Raw genomic sequence first — 13,039 nt, 5'->3', positions numbered from 1 at the left:
TCATATATAAGTGAACTCATATTTGTCTTTCTCTACCTGACTTACTTCATTTAGTATAATGATCTCTAGGTCCATCCATATTGCTGTAAATGGCATCATTTCATTCTTTTTTATGGCTGAATAGTATTCCTGTGTGTGTGTGTGTGTGTGTGTGTGTGTGTGTGTGTGTGTACGCCACATCTTCTTTATCCATGCATCTGCTGATGGATATTTTCGTTGTTTCATTGTCCTGGCCATTGTGAATAGTGCTGCAATGAACCCTAGGGTGCGTGTATCTTTTTGAATTATAGTTTTGTCTATGTATATGCACAAGAATGGGATTGCTGGATCATATCATAGTTATATTTTTAATTTTTAAGGAACTTCCATAGTGTATTCCATAGTGGATACACCAATTTACATTCAATGTTATTCCATTATTAAACTAACAAATGAAACAGAAGAGGATTGCTGTTTGAGTTAAAGCATGGCAAGAAAGCTGGAGCTTGCTCTTGGTCCCTGAAGTGCCACATCAGAACCCAAAGGCACTGGGGATCATAATTCCCTGGAGAAGAGATAAGCTACCCACCACAGCATTCTTGGGCTTCCCTGGTAGCTCAGTCGGTAAAGAGTGAGTGAGTGAAGTTGCTCAGTCATGTCTGACTCTTTGCAATCCCATGGACTGTAGCCTACTGGGCTCCTTCATCCATGGAATTTTCCAGACAAGAGTACTGGAGTGGGTAGTCAGTAAAGAATCGGCCTGCAAAGCTGGAGACCTGGGTTCCATCCCTGGGTTGGGAAGATCCCCTGGAGGAGGGCATGGCAACCCACTCCAGTAGTCTTTCCTGGAGAATCCCCATGGACAGAGGAGCCTGGCGGGCTGCAGTCCATGGGGTTGCCAAGAGTCGAACACGACTGAATGACTCATCATAGCACAGCAACTGCATGGTGTCTAAGATCTCTTCTAACACTAACAGTAGTTGGTTTTATATGTGCCATCTTAGGAAAAAAAATGGAATTTAAACAAATAAATTGTGGACCTTCTGGCCTGATGAAACAAGGGGTTCAGGCCACTTTCCCTTTCATTCTATGTCATTTCATATTTGCATTTTTGGTTTTGTTTAGGTGAATTATAAGCCTCTTTTTGTTGGGAACGTTCCCTATTCCCAGTCCTTTGGCTACTGTCTTCTCTTCTGAGGCTGAATTAGGTCTGCAGTTGGCAAATCTCCAGTGTAAAGAGAGGAATAAAGAGCAGTGCAATTTTGTAAGCAGGTGCATTGTAAACCCTGGGTTGGTTCTTACCCTCACAAGAGGATAAAAATTTGGTTCATGTCATTTTCCTCACTTAGTTCTTACTTTCCTATTAATGTTTAGAAAATCCAATCAATTAGTGTGCCTGATAAGTGGTTTGAAATAATTCATCAATAGTAACACACATCTGCCTTGGCACTTGGCAGAGACACACACATGACCGACTGAAAGTGACTCTGTGTGCATGAGTGCTATGTGCTAAGTCGCTTCAGTCACGTCTAACTCTTTTCGACCCTATGAACTATACCCTGTCAGATTCCCCCATCCATGGGGATCCTCCAGACAAGAATACTGGAGTCGGTTGCCATGCCTTCCTCCAGGGGATCTTCCTGACTCAAATCTTACGTCTCATGCATTGGGCAGGCCTGGGAAGCCTGGAAAGGGACTCTAAAGGTGATCAAAGGAAAAACATCTTTGCATTCACACATCTGTTCTTCCCATTATTATAACCCTACCCCTTATTACAGGAAATGTCATAAAACTGCCCTTAAGGAACATAGGCAAGAGACCAGATTTAGACATTAAATTTCCAAAGCAACTTAAGCTATTGGAATAAGAAATGATAGTGTTGGAAAGCTATTGAAGTAAAAATAACTTCCAGATCAACCTCACTCATATTTTCAAGTATACATACATTCAAGTCAATTTCTTCAGAATACTGCATCTGACTGTGTCAAACACTCTCTCAACTGATGAAGGTGCAAAGTTGTATAAACAAAAGTCTTAATTTCAAAGAATGTATAACCTTGTAGAAGATAGACACAGAAAAAAACACTATTATAAACAGACAGTTATGTACTTTAAGTATATTCAATGTGTAGAGAGAAAGATTCTAATATCAGGAGTCAAGAAAAATTTCTAGGGCAGATATTATTAGAGTTTAAGACAAATTATAAATGAGAATTTCATGAATGGAGAAGAAGGGGTCAGGATTCTGTGCAAAGAACAACCCAAATATACACAGACCTGGAGATAAGAGTGAGAAAAGGCACTTTCTGAGAACTGGAAAATAAAATGTTTGGGGTCATATAGGAAAGGGGTTAAGACTGGTGGGAGAGGAAGCAGGAAGTCTAATCAAAAAGGGTCTTGTAAGTCATGCAAAGGAGTTTAATATTCTGTAGTGACTAGGAGCTGTTGAAATCATTGAAAATGATAGTGATGGTGATCAGACTGATGAGTTAGATAAATCCCATGACAGTATGGAGCACAGGTTCCCATGACAGTGTTACGTCCGATGGAAGGATGGACATGTAGAAGAAAACAGCTATTTATAAAGCTATTATAAATTGTTTAGATGAGATATGATGAGGGCCTGAACTGGGGCAGCAGAGTTGGTAATAGAGAGGCAGAAAGGATTTTAGATGTATTGGGTAGAACAACAAACAACTTACTGATGAACTGTATATGAAGGGTAAGGAAAAAAGACTCCAGGATAATTTCTTGGCTTCTGGTTTGAGATACTGCATGCTCATTCAAAGAAGCAGAGTAAATAAATGAAAGAATGATTGGTTCAGGATAGCAAGTTCTGTGTTTACCATGTTGACTTTGAGGTACCCACAAAAGAACTAAGAAAAGAAATTGATGCACTACTAGATTCTGAAGCTAAGAGGTAAACTTTTGTCAAAAGTTTCAAGTTTTAAGGTCACAAACTTTGATTAGTTTAAGCCATGGATGAGATTGTCCAGTTTCTGGGAGACCACAAATACCAGGCTAAAGATATAGACCATTTATTTTATGTACATGGTTCCCAGTAAAAGTATTTTTCTTTGGGAAACGATGAGCTAGGATGGAAGTGGTAAATTGGACTAAGATTTTGAAATAATCTTGACAGTAGATTATTTGATAAATATTGGAGGCCCTCCAAAGCAGATTATTTTTCTTAATAAATGAAAATTTGGTGGAACAGATGAGGTGCCTCAAGATTAGTGAGTGACTCCTCAAGGGAGTCCAAGTAGAGTTGTACTTTGTACCTTATAGAGGCTCAGTCAATATTTGTATTACTGCTTTCATTGAGAAGAGGATGGCACTTAACAACTGTAAGTAATTCTGGACAACAAAGGTCGCAGAAGTGCTACTCTGAAAACTAGCTAGCACCTGTTTAATTAATATAAGGGAACAATGTAATTGGGAATTTTCACTTCATAGAATCTGTTCAATTCTTCATTTCCCCTGTATCAGAAAACTGTTATTATAAATCAAAGAGTTGAACTATTCATTCTTTTCATTATTGTACTTTGTATCTGCAAAAAAAGCTGTCAGTGAAAGATGTGGCTTGGATAAAAAATGGATTCTTTTGGCTGGAGGGCAAGGCCATATAACTAGAAATATTTAAAGTTAGCAAGCCTTTTTGTTGTTCTTTGTTTTCATAGTGACTCATTCAAATTGCTACAGAATTTTGTTGGCTATACTCATCAAACTAGATGGAGAGGAAGAAACCTGCAAAACCAATTCCAGTCTCTAAAAACAAATCTCTAAACCTGGAGCCTTCACTGGCATCACAAAAGCCCTCCTAGTAATCCAGATTAATAAATATTTCTTGTTAAATATTACTTGATTACTCAGTATTAGTTGACTACTCAATATTTTTTTTCTGTAAAAATTTGGGCTACATAGTAAAAGTAAAATAAAAATCACTTGTACCTTATGGGGTAATTGTTGTTAAGAGACCACATAACATAAAAATAGAGATCATGATTGACTTGGAGTATTGTTTGTCTCCTTTTACATACAGATAAATACTATTCACTCTTGTATCTTAGCTTAAATAATTTTTCCTTTCTCTTCTTACCAAACTTGGCTCCTCTTGAGTTTGTATACTCAACATAGAAGTTGGAAGAAAAGTGGAGGGCAACCCCAGGCAAGAGAGTTAATGTTTGAAATGTCTAACAAACAGGCAGAGCTTTGAAATAGGTGGTTGGACACATAGGTTTGTAGCTCAGTGATGAGACCAGGTCTGGAAATAAACTAATGATCTGGATAAAGTGGTAAGAGAATGTAGATAGAAAAGAGGTCTGTGTGGCTTATCAACATTTGAATGTCGAGTAGAGGCTAAACCTGCAGAGAGAATTGAAAAAGAGTGGCCAGTGATGTCGATTAAGTCCGAGCAGGAGGATGCGCCAATTGTGTTGAGTCTGTAGAGAAGTCAAGAGAGATGAGTCTCTTGTCAAGAAGAGAAGTCAAGACAGATTTTCTCATCTGGGATACTTTTTTCAATGTGTAGCTCTTAACTCATCCCTTGATTCAGATGAGTACTCCTTCCTTGAGTAAATCTTTTATTATTCTTTGGGGAAGTTTCTTCCCATCCACTCTACTTTCTCCAAGAAGGCTCTTGCAATTTTGCTATTGCTGAGCTAAACATCTGTCTCCTTTCTGGGATTGTAAGCTCTTGCAGGGTACAGCAATATCTTTTTTGTTTACCATCATGTTCCCAGGACTCAGCCCTGCAAATACCACATAGTAACTACTAAGACATATTTACTGAATAAATGAATAAATAATGAACTAGATGTTTTAAATTTTTCTATTTTCCCCCAAGTCAAGAGTATGTAAAACTGTCCTCTCCTCCTCTAGAATTAATTTTTGTTGTTATTTTAAAGAATTGCTGTCTAACATGATATACATCTCCCATCTTCCCTGTCTTCCTTCCTAGTTACCTTTTTCAAGACGTGTGCTTAGACTGTGAGTGAAAGTTGCTCAGTCATGCCTGACTCTTTGCGACCCCATGGACTGTAGTGTGCCAGGCTCATCTGTCCATGGGATTTACAGGCAAGAACACTGGAGTGGGTAACTGTTCCTTTCTCCAGGGGATCTTCCCAACCCAGAGATCAAATTCAGGTGTCCTGCACTGCAGGTGGATTCTTTACTGTCTGAACCACCAGAAAAGTCCAATATAACATCTAGGGCATATCTATATTCCACATTTCTATGCTTCTTTTTATTTTAATTATTGGTGTATAGTTGATATACAATGTTATTTTCTGCTATACAGAAAAGTGAGCCAGTTATGCATATACCTATATCTACTCTTTTTTATTATTTCCACATTTAGGTCATTACAGAGTATTGAGACGAGCTCCCTGTGCTCTACAGCAGGTCCTTATAAGTTGTCTATTTTATATATACATACATATATACATTTTATACACACTCACACAGATGTATATAAATAGTAGTGTGCATATGTCAATCCCAATATCCCAATTTATCCCTTTCCCTCTTGGTGACTGTAAGTTTGTTTTCTACATCGATTACTCTATTTCTGGTTTGTAAATGAGTACATTTGTACAATTTTTTTTTAAGGTTTCACATATAAGTGATATCAGATATTTGTTTATTTTTATTTCCATTACTCTAGGAGATGGATGGAAAAAGTTCTTACTGCAATTTATGTTACTGTTCTGCCTCTGCTTTCCTCTAACAGTTAAAGTTTCTGGCCTTACATTTAGGTCTTAAATCCATTTTGAGATTAGTTTTGTGTATGGTGCTAGGGAGTGGTCTAATTTCATTCTTTTACATGTAACTGTCCAGTTTTCCTCGCACACTTATTGAAGAGACTCTTCTCCATTGTATATTCCTGTCTCCTTTGTTGTATATTGGGTGACCATAGGTGTTGGGTTTATCTCTGGGCTTTCTATCCTGTTCATTTATCTATATTTCTGTTTTTGTGCCAGTACCATGCTATTTTGATGACTAGGTGTGTAGTATAGTCTGAAGTCAGGAAACATGATTTCTTAAGCTTTGTTTTTCTTTCTCAAGATTGTGTTGGCTATTTGGGATCTTTTGTGCTTCCATATAAACTGTAATTTTTTGTTCTAATTCTGTTAAAAAAAAAAAAAAGCCATTTGTAATTTGGTAGGGATTGCATTGAAGCTGTAGATCGCTTTGGGTGGTATAATAATTTTCACAACATTGATTCTCCCAGTCCAATAATATGGTATATCTCTCTGTGTCATTTTTTAAATTTCTTTCATCAGTATCTTTATAATTTTCTGAGTACAGCTCTTTTACTTCCTTAGATATGTTTATTCCTAGGTATTTTATCTTTTTAATGCAATGGTAAATGGGATTGTTTCCTTAATTTCTCTTTCTGATCTTTTGTTCTTAGTATATAGAAATCCAAGATATTTCTGTGTATTAATTTCAGATCCTGCAAATTTACCAAATTCATTGATGAGCTCTAGTAGTTTTCTGGTAACATCTTTAGGATTTTCTATGTATAGTAAATCTGCAAATTTATGTATAGTACATACATAAATTTCTATGTATAGTAAATCTGTCATCTGAAAACAGTGACAGTTTTACTTCTTTTTCAGCTTGAATGCCCTTTTTTCTTCTCTGATTGCCATAGCTAGGACTTCCAAAACTATGTTGAATAAAACTGGCAAGAGTGGACATCCTTGTCTTGTTCCTGATCTTAGAGGAAATGTTTTCAATTTTTCAACACTGAGAATGGTGTTTTCTGTGGGTTTATCATATATGGCCTTTATTATATATTATATTGAGAAAGGCTCCCTCCATGCCCATTTTCTGGAGAGTTTTTATCATGAATCAGTGCTGAATTTTGTCAAAAGCTTTTTCTGTACCTATTGAGATGATCATATGGTTCTTATTCTTTAGCATGTTAATGTAATGTACACATACTACATTGTGTACATTATCACATACGCTACGTATGATTGATTTTCATATATTGAAGATACTTTGAATCTCTTGGATAAATTCCACTTGATTATGGTGTATGATCTTTTTAATGTGCTGTTAGATTCAATTTGCTATATGATCTTTTGTTACTTTATTTTTGTAGACTCAAAGTGGTAGAATCGAAAGAAGTCTAGAATAAGAACTAAGAAGCAAAAGCTTTATCTTCAGCTCAGCCAATAACCAGCTGTACAATGAGTCAGAACTCTGGGCCTCATCTGTGAAAAGCTGTAAAATGTTTTCTCACTCTATTAAAAGGTCTGAATCTTTTTATTTTTCTAATTTATGTCTCAGCATCTGTTGAGTACTCTTTACTGTAACCTGCCTACAAAGAACATTTAAAAATTCTTCAGTTAATATATTCAAGAAGTAGAATTTACAGTTTGCTTGGCTTTATAAACTTAAAAAACTGAAAATTATCTTCAGGGTTGGTGGTTTCTAAATCCTTATGTAAAGTGCATGTTTTCTTATGATCATGCTAATATGCGATTGAATTCAGTTTGCTAATATTTTGTTGAGGATTTTTGTATCTGTTCATCAAGGATTGTGACCTGCAGTTTTCTTTCCTTGGTCTGTCTTTTTCTGGCTTTGCTTCCAGGGTAATGGTGACCTTGTAAAACGAGTTTGGAATCATTTTCTTTTCTTCAACTTTTGAAAGAGTTTGAGAAGGATTGACATTAATTCTTTAAATGTTTGGTAGAATTCACCATAAAATCATTTGTTCAATCTCTCTTTGCTGGGAGATTTTTGATTACTGATTCAAACTCCTTGATTGCTACTGGTCTGTTAAGATTGTCTATTTCTCCATGATTTAGTCTTAGTAGGTGATATAGTTCTAGTAGTCTATCCATTTCTTTAAAAGTTCTCCCTCTGGAAGGACCACCACCTCCCCACTCCATATAGTGGCTGCAGGAGGGGCTCCCAGAGGTGCTATGTGGCTGAAGGTGTGGGATCTTCTCCCTAGCCCTAGTCAGTGGCTCTCCAGTTCTTGTTGCCTCACCTTGAGTCAGCTCTGTCTCCAGCGAGGTGTGCAGGGCTTGTGTGGGATTTCAGGTCCAGTGGGGGTCAGAGGCCCGAGCTCTGCCAGCATGGCCTTGACCCCAGAGTTGCCCCGCCTTTCCCACTGTGTACCTGGCTGCCAATAGCGGAGTAGAGAGCTTAATTTTGGATTTAGTCCCCAAATCAATCATCTCACCAGGGGACATCTTAATTTAAAACTTAAAAGAGACTTTTCTAAAAGTTCTCCCTCTTCTCTGAGGCAATTAGCCTCCCCTTCTCCATTGGTTGGGGCGGGGGGGTGGGTGGTGTTTACTCTGTGAAAATGCTACACACTCTGTTGTTGTGAATAGCAGGTACAACTAGGGGTGGAGGGATAGGTAAGACATCATATGAAAACAGGGGGATTAAACGAAAACCATACTGAAAGGTGAGCTGTGTGTGTGTGTTCTAAGTCACTTCAGTTATGTCTGACTCTTTGAGACACTATGGACTGTAACCTACCAGGCTCCTCTGTCCATGGGATTCTCCAGGAAAAAATACTGGACTGGGTTTCCACACTCTCCATCAGGGGATCTTCCTGACCCAGGGATCGAACCTGCGTCTCTTGTGTCTCCTGCCTTGGCAAGCAGGTTCTTTACCACTAGTACCATCTGGGAAGCCCAAAAGGTGAACTACTCTGTCCCAAAACCTAGGCCTCATTTGACTTCCACAATACTACCAGCCAACCTTCTAATATCGGGGAAAAATACTGAGCTATATCTTTGGAGAAACTGACCACATTGAGAGCAAAGGTACTAACTTGGGAGATGCAGGAACTCCATCCAACAACCCTGCTGGATCCAGAGCCCCTCTTCACAATGTGGCTTGCCAATTCACCAATTCTTCCACCCAATCAGCTTTTTAAGCATTTCATCCTTAAAAGAGATGCTGCCACCAGTCTCCTGGGAGGGGAGAGGGATTGGAGGTTGAATCAATCACCAATGGCCAATGATGTAATCAATCATGACAATGTAGTGAAGCTTCCATAAAACTGGAGGACAGGCTCTGGAGAGCTTCCAGGTTGGTGAACATGTGGAGAGTAGAAGTTGTACACTGGGAGGGAGCATGGAAGCTGTGCACATTTCCCCTATGTAACTTCCATCTGGCTCTTCCTAAGTTACATCCCTTTATAGTAAACCAGTGATGTAGTATGTAAAATGCTTCTTTGGGATCTATAAGCCATTCTAGCAAATTCATCAAACTTCTAATTTATAGCCAATCATGCAGAAGTACAGGTGACAACCTGGACTTGTGACTGGCAGCTGAAGTCTAAGGAGGGTATCACTAGACCCTGTGGCTTATAGCAGGTGTATCAGAAGAAGCAAAAATAATAACCTGAAACTTTTTCTGTTATTTATCAAGTTGAGCTTATTCCCTGCTATTCCTGGATTTCTGAGAGTTTTTATAGTTTTTATCACGACTAGGTGCTGAATGTTATCAAATACTTTATCAATGTGGTCATGCGATTTTAATTCTTTAGTTTGTTGATGTGATGGATTATATTGACTGATTTTCAAATATTGAATCAGCCTTGCTTTACTATTCTAAACCCCATTTGATTATTTTAAATATTTTTATGTATAACTGAATTCTATTTGTTATATCTCAATACTGTGCATCTATCTCCATGTAGGATATAACTCTGTAGTTTTCTTTTTTGTTGTTCTTTGTCTTGTTTAATTGGAGAAGGCAATGGCACCCCACTCCAGTACTCTTGCCTGGAAAATCCCATAAACGGAGGAGCCTGGTGGGCTGCAGTCCATGGGGTCTCTAAGAGTCAGACACGACTGAGCGACTTCACTTTCACTTTTCACTTTCATGCATTGGAGAAGGAAATGGCAACCCACTCCAGTGTTCTTGCCTGGAGAATCCCAGGGACTGGGGAGCCTGGTGGGCTGCCGTCTATGGGGTCGCACAGAGTCGGACACGACTGAAGCGACTTAGCAGCAGCAGCAGCAGCAGCAGTCTTGTTTAATGCCAAAGGAAGGCCTATTTCATGGAACAAGTTAGAAAGTGTCCCCCTTTATCTAATTTTCTGGAAAAATTTCATAGAATATGTGTTAATTGCTCTTTAAACATGTGATCAGATTCTTCAGCCAAACCATCTGGCTCTGGAGATTTCTTTTTTAGAGGAATTTTAAATTACAAATTCAGATAATCTATGTAACATATTTTTAGTGTTATATATTTTATACCAGTTTCACAGTTGTGAACAGTTTATACTCTTTGAGAAATTGGTACATTTCATCTAATTGTCAAATTTATCTCTGTAGAGTTATTCTTGGTATTCCCTTATTATCCTTTTGTTGTCTATAGAGTCTGTAGTGATATAGCCTGTTTCACTCCTGAAACTAATAGTTTGCTTCTTTTTTTTTTAAATTTTTTAAATTTATTTTTAAACTTTACAAATTGTATTAGTTTTGCCAAATATCAAAATGAATCCGCCACAGGTATACCTGTGTTCCCCATCCTGAACCCTCCTCCCTCCTCCCTCCCCATACCATCCATCTGGGTCATCCTAGTGCACCAGCCCCAACCATCCAGTATCGTGCATCGAACCTGGACTGGCGACTCGTTTCATACATGATATTATACATGTTTCAATGCCATTCTCCCAAATCTTCCCACCCTCTCCCTCTCCAACAGAGTCCATAAGACTGTTCTATATACCAGTGTCTCTTTTGCTGTCTCGTACACAGGGTTATTGTTACCATCTTTCTAAATTCCATATATATGCGTTAGTATACTGTATTGGTGTTTTTCTTTCTGGCTTACTTCATTCCGTATAATAGGCTCCAGTTTCATCCACCTCATTAGAACTGATTCAAATGTATTCTTTTTAATGGCTGAGTAATACTCCATTGTGTATATGTACCACTGCTTTCTTATCCATTCATCTGCTGATGGGCATCTAGGTTGCTTCCATGTCCTGGCTATTATAAACAGTGTTGCGATGAACATTGGGGTACACGTGTCTCTTTCCCTTCTGGTTTCCTCAGTGTGTATGCCCAGCAGTGGGATGATTGCTGGATCATAAGGCAGTTCTATTTCCAGTTTTTTAAGGAATCTCCACACTGTTCTCCATAGTGGCTGTACTAGTTTGCATTCCCACCAACAGTGTAAGAGGGTTCCCTTTTCTCCACACCCTCTCCAGCATTTATTGCTTGTAGACGTTTGGATCACAGCCATTCTGACTGGCGTGAAATGGTACCTCATAGTGGTTTTGATTTGCATTTCTCTGATTATGAGTGATGTTGAGCATCTTTTCATGTGTTTGTTAGCCATCTGTATGTCTTCTTTGGAGAAATGTCTATTTAGTTCTTTGGCCCATTTTCTTTCTTTTTTTTTTTTTTTTTAAAGAAAATAAATTTTATTATTTTTTTATTTTTATTTTTTTTATCTTTCCATCCTTTTATTTTTTTATTTTTTTTAAAAAACTTCTTTTTTTTATTTTTTTAAAGAAAATCCATCCTGAACCCTCCTCCCTCCTCCCTCCCCATACCATCCCTCTGGGTCGTCCCAGTGCACTAGTCCCAAGCATCCAGCATCGTGCATTGAACCTGGACTGGCATCTCGTTTCATACATGACATTTCACATGTTTCAATGCCATTCTCCCAAATCTTGCCACCCTCTCCCTCTCCCACAGAGTCCATAAGCCTGTTCTATTGGTCATTTATTTTTCTGGAGTTGAGCTGTAGGAGTTGCTTGTATATTTTTGAGATGAGTTGTTTGTCAGTTGCTTCATTTGCTATTATTTCTCCCATTCTGAAGGCTGCCTTTTCACCTTGCTAATAGTTCCTTTGATGTGCAGAAGCTTTTAAGTTTAATTAGGTCCCATTTGTTTATTTTTGCTTTTATTTCCAATATTCTGGGAGGTGGGTCATAGAGGATCCTGCTGTGATGTATGTCAGAGAGTGTTTTGCCTATGTTCTCCTCTAGGAGTTTTATAGTTTCTGGTCTTACATTTAGATCTTTAATCCATTTTGAGTTTATTTTTGTGTATGGTGTTAGAAAGTGTTCTAGTTTCATTCTTTTACAAGTGGTTGACCAGATTTCCCAGCACCACTTGTTAAAGAGATTGTCTTTAATCCATTGTATATTCTTGTCTCCTTTGTCAAAGATAAGCTGTCCATATGTGCATGGATTTATCTCTGGGCTTTCTATTTTGTTCCATTGATCAATATTTCTGTCTTTGTGCCAGTACCATACTGTCTTGATAACTGTGGCTTTGTAATAGAGCCTGAAGTCAGGTAGGTTGATTCCTCCAGTTCCATTCTTCTTTCTCAAGATAGCTTTGGCTATTCGAGGTTTTTTGTATTTCCATACAAATTGTGAAATTATTTGTTCTAGCTCTGTGAACAATACCGTTGGTAGCTTGATAGGGATTGCATTGAATCTATAAATTGCTTTGGGTAGTATACTCATTTTCACTATATTGATTCTTCCAATCCATGAACATGGTATATTTCTCCATCTATTAGTGTCCTCTTTGATTTCTTTCACCAGTGTTTTATAGTTTTCTATATACAGGTCTTTAGTTTCTTTAGGTAGATATATTCCTAAGTATTTTATTCTTTCCATTGCAATGGTGAATGGAATTGTTTCCTTAATTTCTCTTTCTGTTTTATTATTATTAGTGTATAGGAACGCAAGGGATTTCTATGTGTTGATTTTATATCCTGCAACTTTACTATAGTCATTGATTTGTTCTAGTAATTTTCTGGTGGAGTCTTTAGGGTTTTCTATGTAGAGGATCATGTCATCTGCAAATAGTGAGAGTTTTACTTCTTCCTTTCCAATTTGGATTCCTTTTATTTCTTTTTCTGCTCTGATTGCTGTGGCCAAAACTTCCAAAACTATGTTGAATAGTAATGGAGAAAGTGGGCACCCTTGTCTTGTTCCTGACTTTAGAGGAAATACTTTCAACTTTTCACCATTGAGGATAATGTTTGCTGTGGGTTTGTCATATATAGCTTTTATTATGTTGAGGTATGTTCCTTCTATTTCTGCTTT

Source organism: Bos indicus, chromosome 26 (assembly GCF_029378745.1).
Source record: "Bos indicus isolate NIAB-ARS_2022 breed Sahiwal x Tharparkar chromosome 26, NIAB-ARS_B.indTharparkar_mat_pri_1.0, whole genome shotgun sequence".
In the NCBI taxonomy this organism is placed as follows: domain Eukaryota; kingdom Metazoa; phylum Chordata; class Mammalia; order Artiodactyla; family Bovidae; genus Bos; species Bos indicus.
This window is presented reverse-complemented; position numbering follows the sequence as displayed.